The sequence below is a fragment of the Tachysurus vachellii genome, chromosome 5 (genome assembly GCF_030014155.1).
Source record: "Tachysurus vachellii isolate PV-2020 chromosome 5, HZAU_Pvac_v1, whole genome shotgun sequence".
Lineage (NCBI taxonomy): Eukaryota > Metazoa > Chordata > Actinopteri > Siluriformes > Bagridae > Tachysurus > Tachysurus vachellii.
This window is the reverse complement of record NC_083464.1, coordinates 29,340,052-29,353,324: the sequence shown is the minus strand read 5'-3', so window position 1 is coordinate 29,353,324 and position 13,273 is coordinate 29,340,052.

Here is a 13,273-nt window from a genome sequence, read left to right as displayed (position 1 = left end):
GTGTGTTTGTTTTAGAGCGACATGAAAAATGTTCTCTTTTTTGTTGTTGTTGTTCTCAAGAACATATGCAAATTAATTGCAAAAATTGAGACCAATTAAACGTTTTGTAAGCCGGACATCAAAGAGCCTGCTGTAGTTATTAAAATTAATTAGGATTTAAATTTTATCTGAAAAATAATAACACAAATAACCTGTACAGTAATTAGTTATTGTTTAGTTTGATTTCTTTCTACTGTACACATGCCTAATACACACACACACTCCTAATACACACACTCCTAATACACACACACTCCCAACACACACACTCCTAATACACACACACTCCTAATACACACACTCCTAATACACACAATCCCAATACACACACTCCTAATACACACACACTCCCAATACACACACTCCTAATACACACACACTTCTAATACACACATACTCCTAATACACACACACCCCCAATACACACACCCCCAATACACACACACTCGTAATATACACACACACACTCCCAATAAACACTCTCCTAATACACACACACTCCTAATACAAACACATACTCCTAATACACACACACTCCTAATACACACACTCACACACTCCTAATACACACACACTCCCAACACACATTCTTAATACACAGACACACACTCCTAATACACACATACTCCTAATACACACACACACTCACTCCTAATACACACACTCCCAATACACACATACTCCTAATACACACACGCACACACACTCCCAATACACACACTCCTTATACACACACTCCCAATACACACACTCCTAATACACTCACTACTAATACACACACTCCTTATACAGTACACACACACTCCTAATACACACACTTATAATGCACACACTATTAATACACACACACTCCTAATACACACACTACTAATACACACACACTCCTTATACACACACACGTCTAATACACACACACACACTACTAATACACACTCCTAATACACACACACTTATAATACACACACTACTAATACATAGACACTCCTTAAACACACACACTCCTAGTACACACACTCACAATACACACACTAATACACTCATAACTAATACACTCATGTACTAATACATACTCATAATACACACTCCTAATATACACACTACTATTACACACATTCCTAATACACAGACTCAAAATATACACTTGTAATACACACACTCCTCTGCTTACAGCTGCCAGCAAAACTCAGCATTTGGTCTCAATTAAAGAGAGAGAGAGAGAGAGAGAGAGAGAGAGAGAGAGAGTTATTGTTCCTCTTAAACAACTCTTTGCCAACGTTGAAAGTATTAAAACGCTCAACACTCACCTCTGAGCCCTAAAGGTGAAAGGTTAAAATAAACTCAGTCTGCATGGCTGATTAGGAGACAGTATATGATCCTGATTCTAAAGAAGTAGGACAAGGCCTAGGTAGTGGGAAGGAAGGAAAAAAGAAAGAAAGAAAGAAAGAAAGAAAGAAAAAAGAAAGTAAGTTTTGATCCTGGATTTGAAGAAGCTTACAGCACATTAAAGGGCGTTTGTGTTTCCGAGCTCCTGCCATTAATGGTTTCATTCAATTCAGTGCCGTTTATCTTTAGAGCTTTAATCTGCCATTAGCACCGGGTAGTAAATAATGCCTCTGTGCAGAAAGAGAGCGAGAGAAAACAAACAGATGAACAAATCGAGTTACATGTGGCTTTAATAAAACACATCAAAGTGAGGGAGATATTTAAAAGCGGGTGTGGGGCTGGGCATCTCGTAAACATGTCAGAGAAAATGTACTTCTCTCGCTGTGATCAAGTTGAAGCTTGTCTAAATTCAAAGATGGGCTGCGTCCCAAACCGGCCTCAACATACTCCACTAGAGCTTCATACCCTATCTGTACTACTTATAGTATACATGGTGTATAGTGTGCACTAGAAGACATTGAAATATAGAGTAAAACCACAAATACTTTCCTGCTCCCTACATAGGCACACTACAGGGTACTCTAAAAGAATGTTTTATTTCAGACACTTTGTAGTGCACTAATTGTTCAATAGGGGAACTCTATGAACACTATGTAAGTGCATTACTTCTTACACATATCAGGGACTAGATACTATCACCACCATGCTTCGCAAGAAAGAAAGCCTCCTCAAGAAGTCAGTGAACAGGTAAAAGGTCAGTGCTCCGGTGTGATGCCATCACCACCAGGCTTCTCCACCATGCTTCACTGTGAGGATGATGGATCACAGAGTGAAAGAATGCCGAGAATAACAACAGATGGGGAAAAATCGAAGGATTCCACCAAAATTATGTGACCAGGTAAAGAAAGCATTAGTATGAGAAGCAATCAAGAGGCCAAGGGTAAGTTAATATGATGCTCCCACCACCATGCTTCACTGTGAAGTTGAGTTCCTAATGTGAAGGAATGGAGGGATAAAGACAGAAAGAAGCACAATACAAGTGCACTGCACAAAGTACGTATCTTTGTATAGTTTACAGAAAACAAGAAATAAACTCCTATCTTTTAATTTCTTTAAAAAGAAGACTTTTTTAACTGGACATCTTTTACAGTGCAGGAAATCGCTCATTAATGACATGTAGGTTCGGGAAAGAAATCACACACTGAGGACTAATAACCTTCAGATGGCCAGGTGACAAGAAAAGCACAGCATGAAGAAAATACCATATTAGTGAATGTCTTTAATTAACAATTAAGATTAAGAGGGTGGAGGGGAGGGGGAAAATTCTGGAAGATTTCATAATAAATCTGATTTTGCACATTTCTATGTAATGGATATTCTGAAAATATTATTTTAAATAACAAAGATGAAAGGGAAGATGTGGAAATACAAATGTTCCTTAAAAAAATACAGCAAAATATACATTTCCATCAAAGTGTGTAATGTGTTTAATAAACCGAATGCCCTGCTGCTCTGCAAACGTTCCTTACTGTTTTAGGAAACTAAATAAAGCTTCAATACAGACATCAAAACCAAAATACTGATAAATTTCAGTCAAAGAAACAACCAATAAATCTAAGGTAATATACAATTTGGGCTTCCATCTCTGTGCTATTTTCTAGCTTCATAATTGGATGGTAGCATAGACCTAAATGACTAGCATAATTCATGGGGCTAATTTGCTACCTTTTAGTTCTTCTTAGATAAATCTTATGGAAAAGAAACAATCAGGGTTTGGGTGATTAAAAAAAAGAAAAAAAAGAAAAAAGAAACAGAACTAGAAAGGAAATGGCATGACTGTGAGACTCTACCAAAAATCAATGAGTGTGTGAGGATGGGATTAGTCTGAACTGAAACCAACAGGATGACAGCAACCAGCACAATGTTTCACTGAGGGGGTGAGTTTCAAATATTATATGTAGTATGTTCAGATAGAAAGAAAGAAAGAAAGAAAGAAAGAAAGAAAGAAAGAAAGAAAGAAAGAAAGAAAGAAGAAATGAAACAAAGAAGGGAATGAAAAAAGGATGAAAGAAAGCTTTCTTAGACATGACTATCACACTTTCATTCTAATTTTTGATGGAGCCAAACTTTATTGGAAATCACGTGCCCTATTTAAAGAAAGACAAATAGTCATATAAAGAAGAGGAGAAGAAAGAAATAATGAAAGTAAGGTTTATTAGAGCTGAGTTTCACACTTTTATTTAAGTCAGGTAAAAAAAACCCTCGACAGCAAGTGGAGAGTGTCAGAGGGCAGTGTATAGGGTGATGGTTATTTACTGGATGTAGTGCACAGCTTTGCTACGTCGCTCATGCTGCTAGAGTCACACATGTTCATATCCCTCTTTCAGCACGGAGAGATAATTCTCCCAGCAGGAAGAAAGTGGTGAGTGTGTTTTCATTAACTGCTGTAAAAAGATTCGCTAATACACCCAACCCTCCATGTCCACACATTCCATTATAGCCCCAACTTCCTGTTTCTCATCCTGTCTGTTTTTTTCTTTTCTTTTTTCCTTTCCCCTTCTGTTGGCATGGCATGTTATTTTTCAGTCACGCTCTGTGGACGAAGCTAATCTCTCTTCCGGAGAGAAAACACCTCAGACATGAGCCATTAGCTGATGTAGCCTTTCTGCTAATTAAGATTCTGTTTAGCGGGTCCTGACTGGAATGCTAATGTGCTAGCTGGCCTTAGGTGACCAAGGCTGGAGTCAGGTGGCTGAAAGGAAGGAGAAAGGAAGAAAAAAAAAGATATTAAAGAAAAAAATCAAAATGAAACATCGGCGATTATGAAGAGAAAACATAAATTGGGTGCTAAGTAAGATTCTAGTTTAGCTTAGGATAGCTACAGTTAAGGAGAGAGAAAGGAGAAAGGAGAGAGAGCGTGAGAGAGAGAGAGAGAGAGAGAGAGAGAGAGAGAGAGATAACTTAAGACGGTGATAGCAACTGAATAAGATGCTGATAAGCTAACTGCTCCTAATGAAGATACTGTTTTCACCACATTTCTGCTTGGCCTAGCATCAACTTGGGTGACTGAAAGGAGAGAGAAATTAAGAAGAAAGATAAAAGTTTGGCTACATCTAACTGGATTTGCATTGAATCAGTGACTGAAATGAAATGAGTGATTTAGTAAAAGCTCATACAGCTGATAACCCACACTGTGGACTTGTCATAAAACACAACAGAAGTGTTAATGATTTTGGTTTAGCTGCTGCTACAGGTGACTGAAAGGAGAGAGAGAGAGAGAGAGAGAGAGAGAGAGAGAGAGAGAGAGAGAGAGAGAGAGAGACAGAATAATGTTCAGAGGAAAACAACCCTAGCAGTGGTTATGGAGACTTTCTGAGGTATAATATAAAGGTTCTAATTAAGATGCTGTTTTAGCTTTGGCTGCATTTAGCATCAATCATCAATCAGTGACTGAAGAGACAGAGAGAGAGAGAGAGAGAGAGAGAGAGAGAGAGAGAGAGAGCTTCATAAGAATTTAAACTAAACTAATGGTTGCTAATTAAGATAGTTTTAGCCAGGGCTGGAATGCTAATGCATTAGTTGGCCGTAATATCCAGTCAAGTGACTGAAACAGGAGAGAAAGTGGTGGGGGTGGGGTGTTAGATAGAGTTTTAGTAGAATATGTTCAGCTGATATGAAGCCTTTCTTCCAGGAAATCTATGCATGCTAATTAAGATTCTGTTCAGAAGGACCTGGCTGGAATGCTAATGCACTAGCTAAGAAGAGAGAAAGAGAGAGAGAGAGATGTCTTGAGAAAAAAAAAAAACGTTTTGTTGAGAACAAGCTTTTCTGAGGGTAAAACATAGCACAGCCGCTAATTAAGATTCTGGTTTCGCTGCAGCTAGCTGGCCTGAGCAGACAGTCAGGTGTCTGAGGAGAGAGAAATAAAAAACAGTGCGAGAGAAAAACAGAGGGAGTGAAAACATTTTAGAAGAGTAAGTGATTTTTAGAATACATGTTCATTTGAGGTTCAGGGTCAGTCCCGAGCTTGCTGCTAAGTCATTAGCTCAAATTACAGTGCAGCGCTAAAACTCAGGAGCTGTTGTTGTCCTTCTTCCTTTGCCTCCTGGGAAATCAGGGCGCCATCAACCACCCCCACCCCCTCCAACTCCTCTTTGAGAGTATCACTGTTGCCTCAGACAAACACTCTCTCCCTTTTTTCACCTCTGGAAGATTACCATCTACAGACACAAAAAATCCCCCTTTCCTTTGAAGCTCCTGCAGAGTTAGCTTACGCAGAAGTTTACACAGTTAAGTTGGGGTTTTGACATGACTTTCATCACCTCGAGCTCTTTACAAAGAGAAACTACATGACCCAGAAGCCCTCAGAGCCGAGAAGGGGTCGCCTTGTTCTCAGAGAAATACAAATCTACACAGGAACCAACATAACAAAATTAATTCAAACTTTATTTATGGAATATAACACTGTATAGCTGCTGAAAGAAAGAGAGAGAGTTTGTGTGGGAGAGAGAGAGCATCCTAAAAATTCACAGCACCTGAAAGTCACTTCCAATTAAGATATTGTTTAGTCAGTGCTTTCTGGATTGCTAATGAGCTAGCTGGCCTTAGCATCGTGTCAGGTGACAGGAAGGAGAAAGAAAGGAAGAAAGAAAGAGAGATAGAGAGATGTTCTAGAGAATAGCTTTCAGCCAATAGGGAGACTTTCTGAGGTAAAATATATAGGTGCTATTTAAGAAGCTGTATTAGCTTCAGCTAACTGGATTTAGCATCAGTTAGAGAGAGAGAAAAACACCATGCCATGCAATTGTAGGTAAATACTCGGTCATATATGACACAAAAAACAAAGTGCATTTTTTTATCTGTTTGTGGTTACAATTAATGTTGTGGTACGATACAAGCTAATTAGCATAAACTGAATTTTTGGTTTAACAGGAAACACAGGTTTTTAAAATTACATTTACTGTACATGGATGAGCTGTTACTATAGAAACGCTAGCGTGTTAGGACATGATATAAGCCTACGATTTGTTGCATGGTAAATCAGCCAATCAGAACACAGAATTCTGTAGAATTCACTATGAGCTAAATTTCATCAAGTTTTTCTCCATGATGTCGAGTCTTAAATCAGGAAAGACCCTAATATAGCAGCAGGGATTAACAAAAAGAGCAGGTGGAGAGAGGAAGTGGATGAGAGCGATACTGAAGGGCAGCCGCTAAATTCTTTTTTTTTTCACACAGACTTTTTAGCGAAGCTTCTCACCTTGTCAGATTCAGCCACTAAATAGGCATGAGTAGCTTACAAAGATGTCACCCTGACAGCCTTTTTTTTGTGCTGTACGAGTTGAAGCAACGCGAGAAGACGAGCAACAGGAAGTGAAGTTAGTGAGTGATATGCTGAAGAGGACAGCGAGTGCATGTCAGGACTGTCCCCATTTTAGAAGTGAGCGCTATCGCTAGCAAGAACTTTTCAAATGTTTTGATAGAAATGCTATTCACGTTCTCATATGACCTTGGCAGGAAGGTTATTTTTGGTCACTTCGCCAAAACCCGAAACCGGAGCCAGATGTGTCCTCTTCACTTCTCAAGAGAGGGATAAAAAAGAAAACAGACATTGATCTAGCGTACTATTTTTATTCAGGCTGAGACGAATGGCAGAGTGGTGAAACACCGCTATCACTCGGCCTGTGGCTAGCCAAACCGACGCTTGTGTGAAAATATATTGGATGTGGAAGGATGGAAATAGTAAGAAGTGTAAACTCCCTCCATTAAGCACCATTTAGCTAGCTGTAGCCTCACGCTAACCTCAGATATAACCTCGAGCTATAATTCTGAAGTTGATACTTTTTTGAATAAGTTGCTTTATTTATTCTCTCCTTCTCCCTCTGCAGATATTATTCTCAATTACAGAGACCAAGAGGCTGCGTTTAAAAAACATTATGATACGAAACCATCCCAAAAAAAAAGAAAGAGGAAGACTAATAGAACTAATGATTAGGATTTAAACACTGAGGAGCTTCAGAAAAAAGTCTTGTCTGTGTATCTCATTAAGCGCACGCTGGATTTTTTATTTCAAGTCCACTAATAACAGTAATGATGTGCACTTCAGCTCCCTGTGAAAGCGAATTCCTCTGAAGAAGAGCTCCTGATTAACTCGACCTTCACAGCACCAAATTATCATGAAGATAATTACAGCATGGATAATATAATAACACCAGCGCAAAGAACACGTGTTTATTACCCTCAAGAATTTATCTGTGTTTAACTTCAGATCCAAATCCAAAGCAGGACAAAATATGAAAAATTACATTTAGGGATTGCAGAAAAAACAAGCATATATTCTAACTTATAAAACTTCTCTAATGTCATATATATGGTTATAATTCATTATATAAATAAATAAATCCATAGAAAAATCATAACTTTAATATCATAATAAATCAAAAGAGGATTTGGAAATTTGTATTTAAATTTCTTTCAATTTTTGAATTTCTTGGATTTGAAAAATCACAATAATTTAATTAATAATTTACTTATAAAACATCTAAACTTTCTGAAGTGAATTATATTATAATTATAATTTAATAAATGTTTCATATTATTAGCTAAAATAATTTTTGCATGAAAGTGAAAATCTACAGACAAATAAACAATTACTACACAAAATATTTTTGATAAAACCGTCTGATTTGATTTCTGTCGCTTTCTTATTTGTGTTATTAAATATAAATATTTATAAATATATATATAACTATATGGATCATTTTAATATAGTTTCACCCACACACACACACACACACACACACACACACAGGCGCTGTCAGTCACAACGTCGCTGCATGCTCACATTAGCGAGGACGTTGTTAATCCTGCGAGTGAGAGAACGATAGAGTGACAGAGCAAGAGAGTGAGAGAGCGGTGTAACGCTGCTACAGTTAGTGTGCTTCACTTTAAGACCCTAAACAAAGTGTCTCTGTGTCTCGTTAAACCACTAAGCCCTGAAAATTAAAAGCTAAATCCCCTCAGGGATGAGTTTCCTTCTCTCCCTTTTAACCTTAAACTAATTTACTCTCTCTCTCTCCCTCTCTTGCGCTCTCTCTTTATATTAACATTTCTGTTTCCATGCTAAAACATTTTAAATTGTTTAATTTTGTATATGTTTGGGGGAAAAACTGATCAGCCACTAAAAAAGTCTTTTTTTTTGTGTCTTAAACTTGCCATAAATCCGATCCTCAGCGGATTAGATTTAGCTAGCCAGTAGTTCTAACCATGGACCTGGACGTCCTAAATGCACTATTAGCTCAGGTTGACTTTGTGTTATGCTCAACATAATATATTCAATGTGGTTTTTGTATTTGTGGTTGTAGATTTGAAAAAGTTGAAAACTTTTCACTGGCATGATGGAAGGAGAAAAGGTTCAGGAGAGATGGTGGAGTGTGAATGTGGAATTTGCTTTTTTAACCAGTAACCTGGGTGAAAGTCTCAGATGTCACACGTTTTTGTATCATTTCCAAATAGATCATTCAATTTTCAAGAAATTTCATTTTTCACTCTCACATTTCCAGATTTTTAGCTAATTTGTACTGAACATTTGGCTAAAATGTGAATTGTGAATAGCAGAACTGTAGCTACAGTTACATTCAGAATAAATTCACTACTTTATTTATGCTCAGTTTGTTTTTTTAGCTGTTAATAACTGAATTATAATTTCTTTTTTTCCTTGTCAAAAGAAATGTATTTAATTTCTGTAAAAACGCTGACATAACAATATAATTAAACACAGCTAGCTAGATCTGACCACCGAAACTAATATGTTCCTTCAGACCATTTTTGCTTAGTGCAAATTAATTTGAGGACTAAACAGAATTCTATGAATTTTAAAAATACAAATCAAATTTGTACAAATTCTACAAACAACCTTTTAAATTTGAAAATCTCATTTGGTAATAAGGTTTTTCATCATGTTTTTGATTGTATTGAAGTATTATCCCTGGATTTATTCTTTAACGATAATATATGACTCTCTCTCTCTCTCTCTCTCTCTCTCTCTCAGACTTATGTGGCCCACTCACTCAGGGATATTAGTCCCTTCTTATTTAATCACTCGCCCTCACTCGCTCAACTTTCATTTCATTAAGGGCACTCAGCAATTCAGGCCAGCTGCTTGGCGAAGGACGAGGTGGAGAAAGATTGACGCTCAGCATAATTCCACCACTTCATTATACATCCGCTTTCTCCTTCGTCGTTCACTCCGTGGGTAAACGCAGAACAGAACGCCACATAATTAATCGGTTACATGGTCCGTGGCAATATTTCAGCACTGATAGAATAACAGTTCGGTCCTCAGCCTGTAATTTGGTTGCAAAAAAAAATCTCGCCTTCTTTCATATAAAATAAACAACAATAATCCAGTTCCAGTGTGGGCGGGGCTTCAGTTTGCTAATCCAATACAAAGTTGTGTAAGATAACATGACACTGGGTTAATATTAGCTAGCAATGACTATGTGCTAGCAAACTTGTCTCTACTGGTTTTAATTTCTATAAAAATAGCTTTAGCTAGGTTGCTAGGGAACGACTAGCCATTTATCGCCATCCAGTATTAGCACTAATTAGGTGCACTACTCTTCATAGACTGGGAAATAATATCACACTCTATGGATAACTTTTTTGGGTGGGATCTGAACAAAGAATACTGAAAGAGGCAGCTCACTAGATACTATCTAGGTGCCCTATGTATGGAGGGAAAGAATAGAATCCATGTGGAACTGTATGGGTCCTAACAGAGAACCCTGTGGGATTCAGGTTAAGTCTTTTGCAAACTTTGTTCTTTTCTACATCTTTTGAATGGATAAATGATTTTAGAGCACATGTAGTGCAAATTATAGAGAATTCTTGAACTCCCTCTATATAGTGATGACTATAAATATTGCCATTCTTGGCAAAGATTAATGTTTGGCAGGAAAAAAACGTGGAATAGGAAAGAAAATAAAATTAAAAATGGAAATTTACAGAATATAATAATCCTGAAGTGACATCAGATAAAAAATACTGATATAAAATATCCTCAACACTTGTGTGAAAGGTGACTGAGTGCCACAGCTGAACCAGCAACACGGCGTAATGGCTGTAATATAGGATTTCAGAGATTTGAGAGAAAGTGTGCAGGAGCCCTGCAGCCTGCTCCCGTCCCTGGGGGTGTCTGCCATGCACAGAAAGCTAGGACTGAAAAGCTCGGATGGTGAACAAGCTGCCGATCAAAGCCAAGACTTTGCATCAAGGTTTTATAATTCCAGTTCGTCATAACATCCTCGTTCACGCTCGTGTTCACTACATGAGTGTATCTATGTTCACAATCGTCTCTGCCCTTCGCTTGATCTAGCACACCTGTTTTACCAGCTTAACACACACTCGCACACACACATGCAATTCCCTTCCATAGCAGCAGCAGCCGTGTTTCATTATGGCCGTAAACGCTACACCGTTCCTCCCGCTAGCACTCAGAGTGAGAGCGAAATGCTGGCTAATGAAATGAAAAGAGGCCTGTTAGGGAATTTGCTCATATTTCTTTGTTGACTTTGGGAATTTTTTGGCGAGGCCACACATAATGAAGCGGGCCAAGAACGGAGACGGGAGAACTTTAATTAAAAGCTTGTCACATCAACTCTGCAGGCTCTTAGCTAGCAGGCTTTTGGAAATGTGCCCAGTCTTGAGGATTCATTAAAAAAAGTGAATCGTTTTTGACAAAAAAAATTGAGCAATGGTTTAATTCAAGTGTGTACATGTGCTTTCTGGCATCTATTGTAGTAAATTTGCAAGAGAATAACTTTGGGTTATACATTCAACAATCTGACAAGAAAATGTTAGCTTCTGTACCCTATCTAGTGCATTAGTACTGTACATAGTCCCTTATGCACTGTAATCTTAGGGAATACATCACTGCCATCCAAACCATTCAGACTGTTTCTACTCAGTTGTTCTGCTCCGTTACACGACGCATGACGTTGATTAGAGAGGATGCATTGCGATTAATTTTTAATAAACCCCAGACATCTCAGAGGACATACGTGAAAAGTTGTGAACAGTGAAGAGACGCAAGTCTGGGCCTCGCAGGTATCTGTCTCAGGGCCCGAAGTGTGCTGTGATTGGCCGGAGCGATCGACTGTATATAACTCGAGCTGATTAGGTGTAAATGAAATGTTGGTCTGGAGTCATGGTGAGTTAAAGAGACGAGGGCTTTTTTTTTAATTATTATTTTAGATTTTTAGATCCGGTCAAATTGGAGATATTTTATGATTCACTGTCTTACTTACTTTTTATATATATTGTTACCATAGTAACCATCTGAATCAACACTTTACGACCAATCAGGATCCAGAATTCGGTAGTTTGAAAACATCCAGAAAACACAATCCACTCGGAATATCACATGCTTGTGATTTAACACACACACACACACACACACACACACACACACACACATTTTATATATATATAAAATATATATATATATATATATTGCTAGAAAACAAAGAAAGGAAAAAGCAGATGATAAATCCAGTGTCCTAGCTCTCATAGTCGTCCAGGCCAGGCACGGATTTAGAGTTTAGACAAGGGGAAATCGGCAGGCTCTGTCTGATAAAACACAATCTCTCTCACACACACACACACACACACACACACACACACACCAGCACAGGCACAGGCACATTAAGTAGCTTGATGCCACTGAGAAAGCCTTGTTCATCTTCTCTCATAGAAAATAATCATGCTTTGATGTGGAACTATGTGAAACAGCTTTTGGCTGATTGTGTGTGTATGTGTATGTGTATGTGTGTGTGTTTGTGTGTGTGTGTGTGTGTGAGAGAGAGAGAGAGAGAGAGAGAGAGACCCTGTGTAGTAGTAGGTACTACTAAACATGACCCCAGGCTGCATTTTAAATGACTCTTACACACTTTGTTCCAGACAAAGATTCATTGTCAGCAGATTTCAAAATTAAAAAATGCTGCTTGCATAAGTATTGACCCCCATCAGATTCCTACTCAGTGGGCGAGGTCGTAGCACACTGTTTTGAAATAATTTTCACCCATTCTTTCTGACAGATTTGCTACAGATCGGGAACATAAGATGTTTTTTGAAAGATAAACACCCCTAGAGCATGATGCCACCACCAGCATGTTTCACTGTACATACGGTGTTAATTGAGGTGTGGCCTGTTTTAGGTTTGTGCCACACACAACTCTTTGATCTTGGACTCTTCACACATCTTCACTGGTTTCCGCTCGGCTTTCATACAGCTTCGGGTTCTTTCTAAGCTCCTGTTCAGTCCTCAGTGATGTACGCTGTACGCTCCTTCAGAGAGATGTTGACCTCACTGTCATTTCATTCTCCAGTCCACCAGAAGTCTTGGATCACCTCCATAAAGCTCCCACTTACTCACTGTTGATCCAACATTGCTCACTGTGATGTCCATCCACTTACATATAACTTCACACCCTATTGGACAGTTTTTGTCCATTAAATTGGGGACTGTTTTAATGCTTTAAAGGTAATGGACACTTTCTTTGTTAAGGCAAAATCTTTCATCTAGAGGGGGGAATACTTTTGCAAGCCAGTGTATATAGGGAGAGCATGACGCCATGCTTTAAGTAGTAGAAGCTTTTTTGTTAATCGTAGGGGATGATCGCTTAGGGGAATATCTAGTGCACTAGGTAGAGTGTAGGGAGCTGCTTTGTCTTTCCTCCGCAGCGACAATAGTGAGTGATGCATGTCCGAGGCACGAAGGAGCGCCTCGTCTGACAGCCGACTAATTGCATATTTTTCATTTTTTCACTTCCCGGACCGAAGCTTGTACGTG